Here is a 14,184-nt window from a genome sequence, read left to right as displayed (position 1 = left end):
ATTGGAGAAATATATGAAAATTTTCTGCTGATATTAGGAAAAGACTGCCATACGACATGTGTTCATGTAGATAGCTATGTTAAAAAGTCATAGCAAACAAAAATAGACAGCGAGTACATGATAGGTGGATTAATAATGTAAATAACTGACCACATATATATATATATATATATATATATATATATATATATATATATATATATATATATATATATATATATATGTATGTATACATATATGTTAATTCAAAATTCATCACCATCGACAAACAGGTCATCCTCGTCATCACTGTTGATGCTGATGCAGACGGCATATAATTTCTATTTATCTGCCATTAATTCAAGTCATACGTGTGCATGTATTCATATCTCGTGTACATCGCAAGTGAGAGAGAGAGAGATTTACATAGATTTACATAGAAAATCAGACCACACAGACCCCATGGTCCAGACTAGGTGGTCTGTCCTTAAACCTAAGTGATTTTACATTAATCAGAAGACTCCAAAACGTTGCATTTCTACTCTAGTTGATATTAAGTTGAAGGAAGTGACGGTCGAGCTTATTTTTGAAGGAGTCAATCGTGTTACACTGGACCACTGACGGTGGAAGCTTATTCCATTCTCGCACTACAACGTTGGTGAAGAAAAATTTGGTGCAGTCTGAATTTACTTGTCTACATCTGAGTTTTACGCCATTGTTCCTCGTGCGCAAAGTGTCATCGATCATAAACAATGTTGATCTGTCTACATTCGTGAAACCATTAAGTATTTTAAAACATTCGATCAGTTTTCCTCGGAGGCGACGTTTCTCAAGAGAACATGTTAAGGGTAGAAAGCCTTTCTTCGTAGGATTTGTTGCGCAAGGAAGGGATCATTTTCGTTGCCCGACGCTGAACACCTTCTAATTTAGCAATATCCTTTGCATGATGGGGAGACCAAACTGTACCGCATATTCCAAGTGTGGTCTGACTAATCTGTTGTAGAGCTGTAGTATTAAATCATTATTCTTGAATACAAAGTTTCTTTTAATGAAGCCCTACATTCTGTTCGCTTTATTTGCTGCATCGATGCATTGCTGTGAGAATTTGAGGTTTGACGCGATTTTGACCCCAAGTCTTTGACGCATTGAACGCTTTTGAGTTTAACGCCGCGCATTTCGTATTCGAACTTCTTATTCCTCGTTCCAACTTGAAGGACCTGGCACTTGTCTACGTTAAAGGGCATCTCCATCTATCCGACCAAGCTGAAATTTTGTGCAAATCCTCTTGGAGGCTTTGCCTGTCTTCGTCAGTGAGAACCGAGTTGCCAATCTTTGTGTCGTCTGCAAATTTACTAATGCGGTTATTGAGTCCAACATCCACGTCGTTGATGTAAATAATGAAGAGCACTTGGCCAAGGTCCGAGCCCTGAGGTAAGCCACTAGTGACAGGCGCCCACTCTGAGTTAAATCCGTCGATCACTACTCTTTGTTGTCTGTTGCTCAACCAATTCGCGATCCATTGGTTTACTTGACCGTCAATACCTATTTGCTTTAATTTGTAAAGTAATTTATGATGCGGGACTTTATCAAACGCTTTCTGGAAATCAAGATAGACTACGTCCAGTGATTTGGTTACGTCATAAACAGTGAAGAGGTCGTTATAAAAGGTTAATAGGTTTGATAGGCAGGATCTTTTGTTTCGGAAGCCATGTTGTGAGTCCCCAATCAATGAGTGGCTTTCAAGGTAATTCACAATTTTGTCTCTAATTATGCCCTCAAGTAGCTTACCTACAACCGAAGTTAGACTAATGGGCCTGTAATTACCTGGTACTTTTCTGTCTCCTTTCTTGAAAATCGGTGTCACGTTAGCCTTTTTCCAATCTGAAGGGACGATGCCTTGTCGCAAGGACATATTGAATACGGTTGTGAGGAGGAGAGTATTTCGCTCTTTGTTTCTTTCAGCAGAGTTGGATATACTTTGTCAGGTCCAGGACTTTTATTTGTTTTAAGTGAATGGAGAGCTTTAAGGACTTCATCGGTTGTTATTTCAAAATTAGGCAATGCATGCTCGAGATTTACAATAGTACTGGTGTTGGTGGTAGCGAGAGGAAGACTGTTAGTATTAAACACCGAGGAAAAGTAATTGTTTAAGAGGTTTGCAATGTGTTGGCTGTCAGTCACTAGTGCACCGTCGCTGTTTGTTAAAGGTCCAATACCACTTTTGATCGCCTTTCTGTTGTTTATGTAACTGAAGAAAGATTTCGGATTATTTTTACAGTTGGCTGCAATATTTTCTTCGTATCTACGCTTTGCCTGACCTACTAGTCTTTTTACTCGTCGCCTTGCATCATTATAAAGTCTAATGTTTTCGGGCGTGCTTTGTTCTTTCTTTAACCTGTAAAACAATTTTCTCTCATTGACTGATTGTTTAATTTCGCTATTAAACCACGGTGGGCTTTTATTAGTGTTAATTCGCTTCTCGCACAAGGGGACGAATGTGTTCTGCTGAGTGAGTAAGTGAATTTTAAAAGCTTAGCCAGGCTTCCTCTACGTTGCCGTCATCTGATAGTTGTATTTCTGTTAGTTTTTGTCGGATTTCTACGAAGTTAGCTCTTTTGAAATTGGGCACCTTTACTTTATTTTCAGTCACTGATGATTGAGCTTTAATGTCGACGCGCACTAATTTATGATCACAAGAACCGAGGTGTTCTCCTACCGTGACACTACTGACTAGGTTATCTTGGGTTGTTATAACAAGGTCGAGTATATTATTTTGTCGAGTTGGCTCAGAAACCATTTGGCTTAGATAATTTTCTTCTAGAAATTCGATCATTCTATGTGACTCGCCTTCTGTACCTGACAGTGTCGGCCAGTCGATATGGGGGAGGTTAAAGTCTCCTAATATCAGTGAGTCGCTGTTATTAAGTGACTGCCTTAAGACGCTGTACATTTCAAGGTCGTCATACAGTGATTGCCCGGGAGGTCTGTAGGTGACAGATATATTTAAGTTGACTTTTGCAATGTTTACTCGCACGCACAAATGTTCAACGTTACTGTTTCCCGGTGTTTTGTCAGTGGGTTGCAAATAGCTTTTGACATAAAGGGCGACGCCACCGCCTCTACGGTTTACACGATCTTTGTTGAAGAGTCTGTAGCCATCTATGTTGTATTCGGAACTTAAATCAATATTTGTGGTGTCGATAAATGTTTCGGTTATAGCAATTATGTCAAAATTTTCTGTTAAAGCAAGACATCTCAGTTCATCAAATTTGTTTCTTAGGCTACGCGCATTGAAACTAAGGATTTTAAGTTATCTAGAGGCTTGGTAATAGAGGTGGTGGTACTTGCGGGATCACGGTTACGGGTTTGTTGTGATGCACGGCGTCTATTTACACGGGCGGGGTGGAGGACGTGGCCGTGACTCGTTTTTGTTCGGATGACACGCACTGCTTCGTTGAGGAGCCTTCCGAGTCTGGCTGCCCGATGGGAGAAAGGTGCAATCCGTCCTGTGAAAGAGCTCATTTTGTCCATAGAAATTGTCCCATGCGTTTAGGAACTCCACGTCAAGCTCCTACAAAGAGTCTGTAAGCGGTTGTTTAGGCTGAAGGCCTTACTGAAAAGTCGCTCTCCGCCCAAGTCCGTGGTAGAACTCCTGAAATCAAAATGTTAGGGATTTAGTCTTATACTGCTGGATGAGCCTACGGTACTTCTCCAGGAGTTCCTCAGACCAGGTCGTGGTGACGTCGTTCGTACCTGTGTGAATAACAAACAGTGAATCATTAGTAGCCTGGGGGGAGATCTCCTCAAGAGCAGCAGTTATGTCGTCGATCCCAGCACCAGGATAGCAATAGTTCCGTCTTCGACGAGGAACTCTGCCGCAGAACTCAACGACCTGCTGGCGAATCATGGAGTCACCCACCAGGAAGGTGCTCTCCTGCTCGTCCTCCTCCTCCAGAATGGCAAACCTGTTAAAGCAATGAACAGGATAAATCGCTTGTCTGGCTGGCTTGGCTCCTCCATTCACGACGAGAGAGAGAGAGAGAGATTTACATAGAAAATCAGACCACACAGACCCCATGGTCCAGACTAGGTGGTCTGTCCTTAAACCTAAGTGATTCTACATTAATCAGATGGCTCCAAAACGTTGCTTTTCTACTCTAGTGAATATTAAGTTCAAGGAAGTGACGGTCGAGCTTGTTTTGAAGGAGTCAATCGAGTTACACTGGACCACTGATGTTGGGAGATTATTCCATTCTCTAACTACAACGTTGGTGAAGAAAAATTTGGTGCAGTCTGAATTTAATTGTCTACATTTGAGTTTTGTGCCATTGTTCCTCGTTCGCAAAGTGTCATCGATCATAAACAATTTTGTTCAGTCTACATTCGTGAAACCATTAAGTATTTTAAAACATTCGATCAGTTTTCCTCGGAGGAGAGATGGGGAGGGCAGGTATAGGGAGAGAGGGCCGGGGAGAGAGAGAGAGAGCGGGGAGAGAGGGAGAAGGGAGAGAAAGGGAGGGGTGGGAGTAGGGGAAGCCAGGGGTGGAGGTAGGCGGTGGATACACGTCACAAATACGTCACGCCTCACCTGTTCGAATGTGTAAGTGGCTCACGCAGGTTTTGCCATCACAGTCACGAGTAAACGCCATAATTAACCGCATTTGGCAATGCACAATAGCGTCAAAAATTAGCGGAGTGTGTGAAGCAATCTGTGCCAAAGCCCCATGCGGATCCGAGTCTTCGTTTGAAAGATATTTGCGGAAAACGGTATGTCACAGGGTCTGATATGGATAGTAGGTGTTTACCGTTTACCGTAGATGAGGTTTCAGGCCCTGCTCCGCCGCTGATGCAGCGCTCTCGAGGGCCGTCAACAATTACAACGTTAGCCTCAGTAATAGTCTTCAATGCACTTATTCTCAAACATCGTAGTGAGTGAGTGTCTTAATTGCTTTCACGAATAATATCACGAATATCCATTGGTTCAGTTTTCATGTCTGATACTTCTTGATCTTGATATTTAATGCGCAGGGCACCCATTCAGCATAACACGCATATTTGTGTTGGCTGTTGGGGGGACGGGGGAGCCGGGTGTGCAGGGGAGGGGAGTGAATCAAGTGTCATTGTTCGTGTTGGTGTGTTGTGGTGACAATTTTATTTTTTTTTTGTTTTTGTTGCCTATTGCGCCGGTAGGCATCTTCCCGGTGGGGCCTGATGGTCGGCCCAAGGCTTCTTCCAGGTGGGGCCTGATGGTCGGCCCAGCCCGTTCTGGCGCAGGCGAGTGTTTTAGTGGCGCCATCTTGCATTGGCTCATGCCCCCGGAACTCGTTCTTGATTCCTTGGACGGCTTCCTCTAGAGTCCGGGTTGATGGGTGGTCTTCAGGACAGCATGTGGGTAGTTTTAGGCCACTCGGCGGTGACTGAAAATCCGAGTGGTAGCGTGAGGATTCGAACCGCGTCGTCCATCACGCGGCGAATGTTGGTCCAGTACGCTACCAGTTCGGCCACCGCCTACCCGAGTTTAATGACGAGATTTTCTATTCTCTTTTTTCTATTACTCTCTCGGTCCCACACGTCCTCTGCGTGTATCGAAACACACGAGAAATTAATCAAGATCAGGGTATTCAGCGGCTGCCTGGGATTGAACCCGCGACCAGCGTGACGGGAACCGCTCCTTACCGAGTCGGCCAAAGAGGTACCCCGCTGGCTAAGTGGGTTATGGGAGGCTCGTTCATCAGGCCGTCGCCGCACTACAACAAGTGAGTGTGTATTTGTTTTCTGAATGAGTCTATTGTACCGCACTCTAAAATCTGTTGAGGGAGGCTGTTCCAGTCACGTATGGTGCGTGGAAAGTATGAGTGCTTGTATGCGTCAGTGTTAGTGTGATATGTTTGGTATTTATGGATGTATGTTACGAGTGCGTTGATTGTTTGCGTTGTGTAGGTATGTTTGTGGGTCAATGTCAATGTGAGTGTTGTGATCTTGTACATAAGTGTAAGTCTGTGTGGTTGTCTGCGTATGTGAAGAGGGTCCATGTTTATCTGTTGTTTGATCCGTGTTGTGATGCCAGGCGTTCGAGTGTAATTGTTTGTAATGAACCTAGCCGCCTTGGTGTTGATTTGTTCTAACCCATCAATGTTTCTGTGTGTGTAAGGATCCCACACCGTGGAGCAGTATTCAAGTGTTGGTCTCACAAGTGTCATTAGCTATGTGTTTAATGTCAGGTGTGCAGTTATGTAAATTCCTCCTCAGGTACCCCAGGGTTCGGTTGGCTGTGGCACTGATGTGGTCTATGTCAGTGTTGAACTTTAGGTTAGTGAATAGGTGGACACCAAGATACTTGTGTGTGTGGACTGATTCAAGGTCTGAATTATGGAGAGTGTAAATGTGATGGATGGGGTTGTGAGCTCTGGTGAATCATAACCGTTTGCATTTGTCTGGTCGGAAGTGCATTTGCCAGGTGCGCTCCCACCGCTGGAGGGCGTCCAAGTCTTTTGTAGTAGTCTGCAGTCGTCGGCAGACAGTAATAGTACCAACCCTCACATATGCAAGTGAAACGTGGGCCTGGAATGAAAGTCAGAGGTCTAGAGTGCAGGCAGTGGAAATGAATTACTTGAGGAGTGCTTGTGGTGTGAGTAGAATGGATGGAATGAGTAATGAAAGTGTGTACGAGCGTTTTGTAATGTGTCACAGGGGTGAAGGGAAGAAGTGTGGAGTGGTGGAAGAAGTGAAGCGACAGACTTTAAAGTGGTTTGGCCACATGGAGCGAATGGAGGAGAGTAAGATGACCAGAAGGATGTATGTGAGTGAGATAGAGGGAGGGAATGCTAGAGGACGACCTCCAGTGAAATGGAGAGATAGGGTGCAAGAGTACGTTAGGGAGAGGGGGGAAAGATCTTTGAGAAACTTTGAGCAGGCAAGGAGGGAGTGTCTGGATAGAGAAAGTTGGAAGCTCTTCTGCCGTGGCCATCCCCTGGTGGGAGCTCCTAGGAGCAGGCGTCGATGAAATGATGATGATGATGATGCAGTCGTCGGTAGTCTTTACTGCCCTAAACAGCAAACTATCGTCGGCAAATAGTCTAGTGGAAGAGTTAGGCGTTGAGAGTGGGAGATGGTAAATGTACAGGAGGAAAAGAAGGGGGCCTTGTGGGGCACTTGAAGAAACAGGGACAGTGCCAGATGAAGATCCGTCAAGAACGCGTTGAGTCCGGTTAGTAAGAAATGCAGTAATCCAGTGTAGAATAGGTCCTGAAATACCGTAGTATTTCAATTTTAATGTCAGTCTTTTGTGTGGGACTTTGTCGAAGGGTTTGGCAAAATCTAAAATAATAGCGTTAACTTGTGTGATGTCACGTCGGTCAAGTAGCCTCGTGAGTTGCGATTCACATGAGCGTTTGGGTCGAAAGCCGTGTTGTGAGTCAGTAAAGATGTTGTTTGTGTCAAGGTGATTCATTATGTGTTTGTGTATTATGTGTTCGAAAATTTTGTGAGTGAGATGGGGCGATAATTGGCTGGGTCAGTCCGGTCACCTGTCATTAGCAATGGATTAATGTTTGCCAAAAGCCAGTCAGAGGGTAATGAGGTGGATGATAGGGATTGGGTGTATATGTGTAGTGCGGCAACTATGCCTGATGAACGAGCCTCCCATAACCCACGTAGCCAGCGGGTACCTCTTTGGCCGACTCGGTAAGGAGTGGTTCTTCCGTCACGCTGGTCGCGGGTTCAATCCTAGGCAGCCGGGGAATACCCTCTCCTTGTTGTGATTAATTTCTCGTGTGTTTCGATACACGCAGAGGACGTGTGGGACCGAGAGAATAATGGAAAAAGAGAATAGAAAATCTCGTCATTAAAGATGGCCTGCAGGATGGGGGCAAGGATGGGGGCAAAGGATTTTAGGACGAAGGCGGGAATGTTGTCGGGGCCAGTGGATTTAGTTGTGTCGAGTCCTTCCAGTAATTTCTGTATTCCGTTAGTCGTGATGTCAAGGGGGGCTATCGGGAGGAAGGGGCTGTGTGGCATGTTTGGTGTCAGGTTGTGTTCTTGTGTGTATACCGATTGGAAGTGTGTGTTGAGTATTTGTGCTTTGTGTTGTGGGCTGGTTACTAATGTGTTAGTGTTGTCTTTCAGTGATGTAATCGTGTTAGTATCGTGTTTGCGCGTTTTAAGGAATTTTAAAAAAGTTTATTTTGTTATTTCTTACGTTGTCTGCGAGGTAAGTTGCGATGTGTTTGCGTTCCGCTACTTTTATGTTTTTGGCAAATGTCTTTTGGTGGTTTTTGTAGGCGGTCCAGTTATCTGTTGTGTTGTATGTCTGCGCGCGTCTGTAGAGTCTTTGTTTCTTGCGATGTTGTCTGCGTAGATCCCTGGCGGCGGATGCTCAAACGGTCGTATCTCAACATTTGGTCCTAAATCCGCCATTGTGGTCGCAAGTGCTGCCCCGTGCGATGTTCAAAAAACGTCCTAGACGCCATCTTGTGCCCCTCAGCCTGACTGCTCGGGAGCGGGGCTAGATCCGACCAGTTTCCGTCCTAACCCGTCGCCATTGAAGAAGTGTTTCCGCCTCATCCACATCTCCACCTCTATACACAATATAAGGTACGTGTTTGAGCTCCTACCTTTGTATAGCTTTACATTAAGGTGGCAAGAGTCACATGAAGGACAATTACGATGATATGTGGGCTGGTTATGGAGAAATAAGGTAGGGCTCATGAGGCAGTGGTGTGGGTTGTTTTCAACAATATTTCTTAATCCCATGGAGTTCTTAAAGCTTCCATGCATATGAATATTGTTGTTTGAGCGTAGCAAGAGTCACTGGGGCTGGGAAGGGCAGGGTGTTGTTCTACTTAATTCTAGTAATGTGGTTATTTCTGTGTTTCACAGATGGAGTATGTTGCGGTATACGTTTTCAATCGCAGACTGCGCAGAGAAAGGAGATATCGGGACCCACTTGACCCACTACACGTTAGTGATGAACATCTGTTGCGGGTGTATAGATTTCCCCGTCAAGAAATCATCAGGCTCTGTGATGAGCTGCGTCCCCACCTGGAAAGGAGAACCAGGAGGGCACATGCACTCCCAACTCACACCCAGGTTCTGGCTGCACTAAGGTTTTTTGCAAGTGGCAGCTTCCAAACTGTTATTGGAGACACTGTTGGAATGGACCAATCAAGTGTTAGTAGGGCCATTGACAAAGTAACTCAAGTACTTTGTGTAAAGGCCAGTCAAGAGATAAAGATGCCAACCACAGCAATAGATATCAACAGAGCTATGCAGGACTTCAGACGCACTGGTAACTTTCCAAGAGTGATAGGTGCCATTGATGGAACCCACATTCGCATCAAGGCCCCAGAGGAAAATGAAGAGATTTATGTCAACCGGAAACAATTCCACTCCCTAAATATACAGGCTGTGGGTGACACCAACAACAAGATCATCAGCTACGACGCACACTTGATTCCTTTACATGGAGACACTGTGCCCTTAAGCAGCGGTTCCTTTCTGGTCATTTTGGAGATACTCTTTTAATAGGTATGTTTCCTTATATATTCCATGTAATTCTATCAAATTACCTGTGCTTTCGTACCACATGCCTACATGTTCAGCGTTTTGCCTGCATAGAAGAAACCTCATAATTGTATATTATATCTTGTGATTACATGTTAATGAATGTTAACCTTCTAGACATGTCATATTGTTATGATAACAAAACTCTTAGTAGAACTGCATATGACATTAAAATTTTTAACATAGTTTTCATGCATTTCGTAGTGGAAAGACTGTCTCACATAACACTGCATTGTCAATGCCACATCATGTTACTCATCAAGCTCGTCTATACATGATGTCAACAGTAAATGGTATTATTATGAGGGTCTGGCAGTTCAACAACTTTCTTAGTGATTACAAGCAGCCAGCCACAGTTGGGTTACCATCAGTACAAAAGTAACAAAATATCACTGCAATTTTTTAGCATTATTGACAACACCAAGGCACAGCTACCCATACTCAAATTGTTCCTATGCTAAATGAATAATGAATTAATGAATTTTCCATTTCACAGGAGACAGTTAGTATCCTCTGGAGCCATTCCTGATGACCCCAGTTGTACACCCGACAACACCTGGGGAGGAACGCTACAACCAGAGCCATCGAAGGACAAGATGCATTGTTGAGCGGACGTTTGGGATCCTCAAGTCAAGGTTCAGGTGCCTTCACGAGTCAGGAGGAAGTTTGCAGTACGACCCCGAGAAGACAATGAAGATTGCGACTTCTTGCATGCTCCTGCACAACTACTGTGTGGATCGTCGCATTCCCTATGTTGGTGATCTTGTGCAAGAAGAAGAAGTACCAGTTCAGCCTGTGAGAGACAACAGACAGGTTCCTGGTCAAGTTGTCAGGCAGGAAATTATTAGAAACTTCTTTTCCTGAGTATAGGTAGGCATATATGTAGACCTTGCAGTTATTAATAGATTGCTTTCATATGTAAATGTGCAGAACTCACAGTTGGAGCATAAGAATAAAACAAGAAACCATAATGACCACATGCTCATCTTTCTTGATCTGAATTTATAATTATTATTAATATCTAATTAATATCAGCTTACACCTGCAGATTGCGTATGGTGCACCGGTGGCCAGTGGTCAGCGTGTGTACAATCAGAGGACTGTACACCCATTTCAAGACGCTCAGAGAATTCAGCCATGGACACTTGGTTGAGGGTTACCAACATGCTGCCAAGATCTTCAGTCAACCTTAACTACTGCATATTTGATCAAGAGAGGCACCAGTGGCTAACTTCCTCACAACACATTCTCATCACCTAGTTTGATACCCTAATTGTCCCTCTCACATGCCTTATACATTTCAGCACTCTGTACTCTTGACTTGCTTATCATCCTCTTCAACTCTTTAATTGTTGGCCATTTCTCTGCTTCATATAACATAACTAACCTCACATATGCACAGTAGCCATTTAACTTGTTCCTTAACCATGTGTTTCAGAATGTGTGTACGTGGTGATCCATAGGACTCGTTTCCCACCGCAAGACGCTGAGAGTTTCAGCCATGGACATGTGGTGGAGGGTTACCAACATGCTGCCCAGCAGATCTTCGGTCAACCCTAACTTCAGCGTCTTCGGTCAAGAGGTTCACCACCTCCACACCACACAGTCTCATCACCTAGTTTGGTACCCTACTTGTCCATCTCACATACCCCATGTATCTCAGCATTCTGCACTCTTGCCCAGGGAGTGCGGATATTGATTAGTGATGAACCAGGTTGGCGAGGAATGTTTATGGAGGAATGGGAAGGTGCTCATTGCTGGTAAAACTAAAACCCATTTCAATGAAATAACATTCTGATGAACCCCAGCAGTGAGGTAGTCAATTTACCGGCAAAGGCACAACAACCCCTTAATCATATTAAAAGCATATGACTGACCTGTGTGATTATCTTCCTGTGTTTATGACTGTAATTATTTATCCTATGTACTGTAATGACTGTTGTGCTAACTGAAGCTGTACTGTTCATACCACAGGTTAATCAAATTAAAAGCATATGGATCACTGCGTAATGTATGATTACTTTTTTCTATAATTATGATTTCTTTTTACCTACAAGAAAGTAACATACCTTCTTGTATAATGGCTTGCTGGAATGCGTACACTTGTCCAGAAAGGCCATTTTGAATCTCTTTAGAAACACAAAAAACTTTTAAAAATATTCCTTTTTACTGTCAATGAACAATGTTACATACACAAACAAAAATAAAGGGTGTAAAATTGCTCAAAAGAGCAAGCGTATATATACGTACTAAACACTTCCCTAAGAGGTACGTATATATATATATATATATATATATATATATATATATATATATATATATATATATATATATATATATATATATATATATATATATATATATATATATATATATATATATATATATATATATATATATATATATATATATATATATATATATATATACACACACACTAAACACTGTACAGGTTAAGCAAAGGAAGCAGCTCGAGGGCAAGGGCACAAAAAATAAAACCAAATACAAATCACTGCTCCAATAAAGAGTTAAGAGGAGAGGACAATTTGTGGGTGTCTGATCAATATTCTCCTCTTGAAATAGTGTGTTGTAGGCAGGAGGAAAAACAGATGAAGGAAGATTGCTCCAGAGTTTACCAGTGTAATGGCTGAAAGAGTGAAAATGCTACTGGTTAACTATTGCATAAGGGATTTATTTCGACAATAAAGGGATGAGCTCCCACCAGGGATGGCCACGGCAGACGAGTTTCCATCTCCAGACACTCCTTGCGCTCTCAAAGTTTCAAGGACCTTTCACCCCTCTCCTAACGTACTCTTGCACCCTATCTCCATTTCACTGGAGATTTTCTCTAACATTCCTCCTCTCACTCACATATCATAGACTCTTACTCTCTCACTTCGCTCCATGTGACCAAACCACTTTAAAGTCTGCCCTTCACTTCTTCCCTCATCCCCATGACCTATTCCAAAACGCTCATACACACTTGCATTACTCATTGCAGCCATTCTAGTCACACCACAAGCACTTCTCAAAAAACTCCTTTCCACTGCCTGCATTCTAGACCTATTGACTTTCATGTTTCACTAGCATATGTGAGGGTTGGTACTATTACTGTATTTCTCAAATCCCTCTTTACCTCCATGCTCAAACTTCTGCCATTCATGATACGTCCCAAAGACTCTACCACCCTTCTTCCTTGCAATGCCCTTTCTCTTGTCTCTCCCTCCATACCCCAATGCTTGCACATAACTAATCCAAGGTATTTACACTCATCATTCAAAATTATTTTGCATTTATTTTCACATAAAAATAATCATTCTCTACCTCAATTGCCTTATCCCACCCATGAAACCAAATTAAATACATATTTGTACCTTTAGTTGCACATATGAGTCTGGTATGAGATGAAACAGGAGCAAATAACATCAGTACCAAAGGTCTTTACTAAATATCACAGTTGAGATGAACGAATAGACCCAAAACAGGGTTTGCATACAATGTATACAAAACCTACATCAATATTGCACATTAAATAGCTTGTCCTGTTTGAACAGTGTCCAGTAGCAGTGGCACAACTTACAAGTAACTGTGCCATGCATAGTTCTGACAATAGTATGCATGATAAAAAGACTACCACAGCCTATCACAGGAGTTGCAGATATCACATGCAAATGTAACACAATATATTGACTAGGTGACATGAATGACACATGTATATCACAGTGATTCCCAATATCACACATACATAATGCATAAATATATTCAATGGCTATTTGTGTTTGTGACATGAACGACACACATGGATATCACAGTGATTATTCCAAAGCTTTTGACTTCACATTATAAAAATATAACAGTTCTCTTACTTATCCACATTCTAAAAATATAACTGTTCTCTCACTTATCCTACCTGTGAAACATAAGTAAATACATATTTGTACCTTTACTTGCGAGCAATTAACATCAGCACGAAAGTTCTATACTCCATAACACAATATATTGACTAGGTGACATGAATGACACATATGTATATCACAGTGATTCCCAATATCACACATACATAATGCATAAATATATTCAATGGCTATTTGTGTTTGTGACATGAACGACACACATGTATATCACAGTGATTATTCCAAAGCTTTTGACTTCACATTATAAAAATATAACCGTTCTCTTACTTATCCACATTATAAAAATATAACTGTTCCTCCTTCAAGGTGTAGGAGTTCTGTAGGCTTTGCTCGTCACCCGTCACTGATGGTGGGCTCGCCCAATGTGAAGGCATCGGGAAAGTCCACCGCACAGTTGGGTCTTTGGCTAGTCGGGGGATAAATCCCCTGGCTACCCAGAGTACGTCAATGGACCGTATTGGCTATCCGGCGGTGACTCGGAGACAGGTACTGTTTTGACTTAACTCGGTTCCTCTTTTCTATTTTGGAAAAAAATAATAATGGCTGTCGTTTGGAGCCTTATGTCCAAACGTAGTACCTGCTGATAGAAAAAAATGCATTTATGCTTTGCTGGTAAGGTTTTAAGTTTGCGTCTGTGTGGTGTGTGTGACCACTGAGGGCGAATGTGCCGCAGGCCACAGTCTCTGAACAGAAATGGCAAAACACAGCTTGGGAGGTTTCGTATTTTTTG

At 42.7% G+C, this 14,184-nt stretch overlaps 1 long non-coding RNA gene across 3 annotated transcripts in view; it reads left to right on the top strand.

Moving 5' to 3' along the window:
• LOC126989365 (uncharacterized) overlaps positions 1 to 14,184 on the top strand; it is a 31,648-nt gene that overhangs the window by 1,903 nt on the left and 15,561 nt on the right. The window contains exon 1 of one of the 3 annotated variants that reach the window (XR_007743230.1): positions 5,717 to 5,735. The exons of the other annotated variants lie outside the window; for them this stretch is intronic. This is a non-coding gene — a long non-coding RNA (uncharacterized LOC126989365). Of the gene's footprint in view, positions 1 to 5,716; positions 5,736 to 14,184 lie in introns of those variants that run through there. 3 annotated transcript variants of the gene reach the window in all.

This window comes from Eriocheir sinensis, unplaced genomic scaffold, assembly GCF_024679095.1.
Source record: "Eriocheir sinensis breed Jianghai 21 unplaced genomic scaffold, ASM2467909v1 Scaffold1134, whole genome shotgun sequence".
NCBI classification, from domain to species: Eukaryota; Metazoa; Arthropoda; class Malacostraca; order Decapoda; family Varunidae; genus Eriocheir; species Eriocheir sinensis.
Note: the sequence above shows the minus strand (reverse complement) of the source record. Positions and strands in the feature narration are given on the sequence as shown.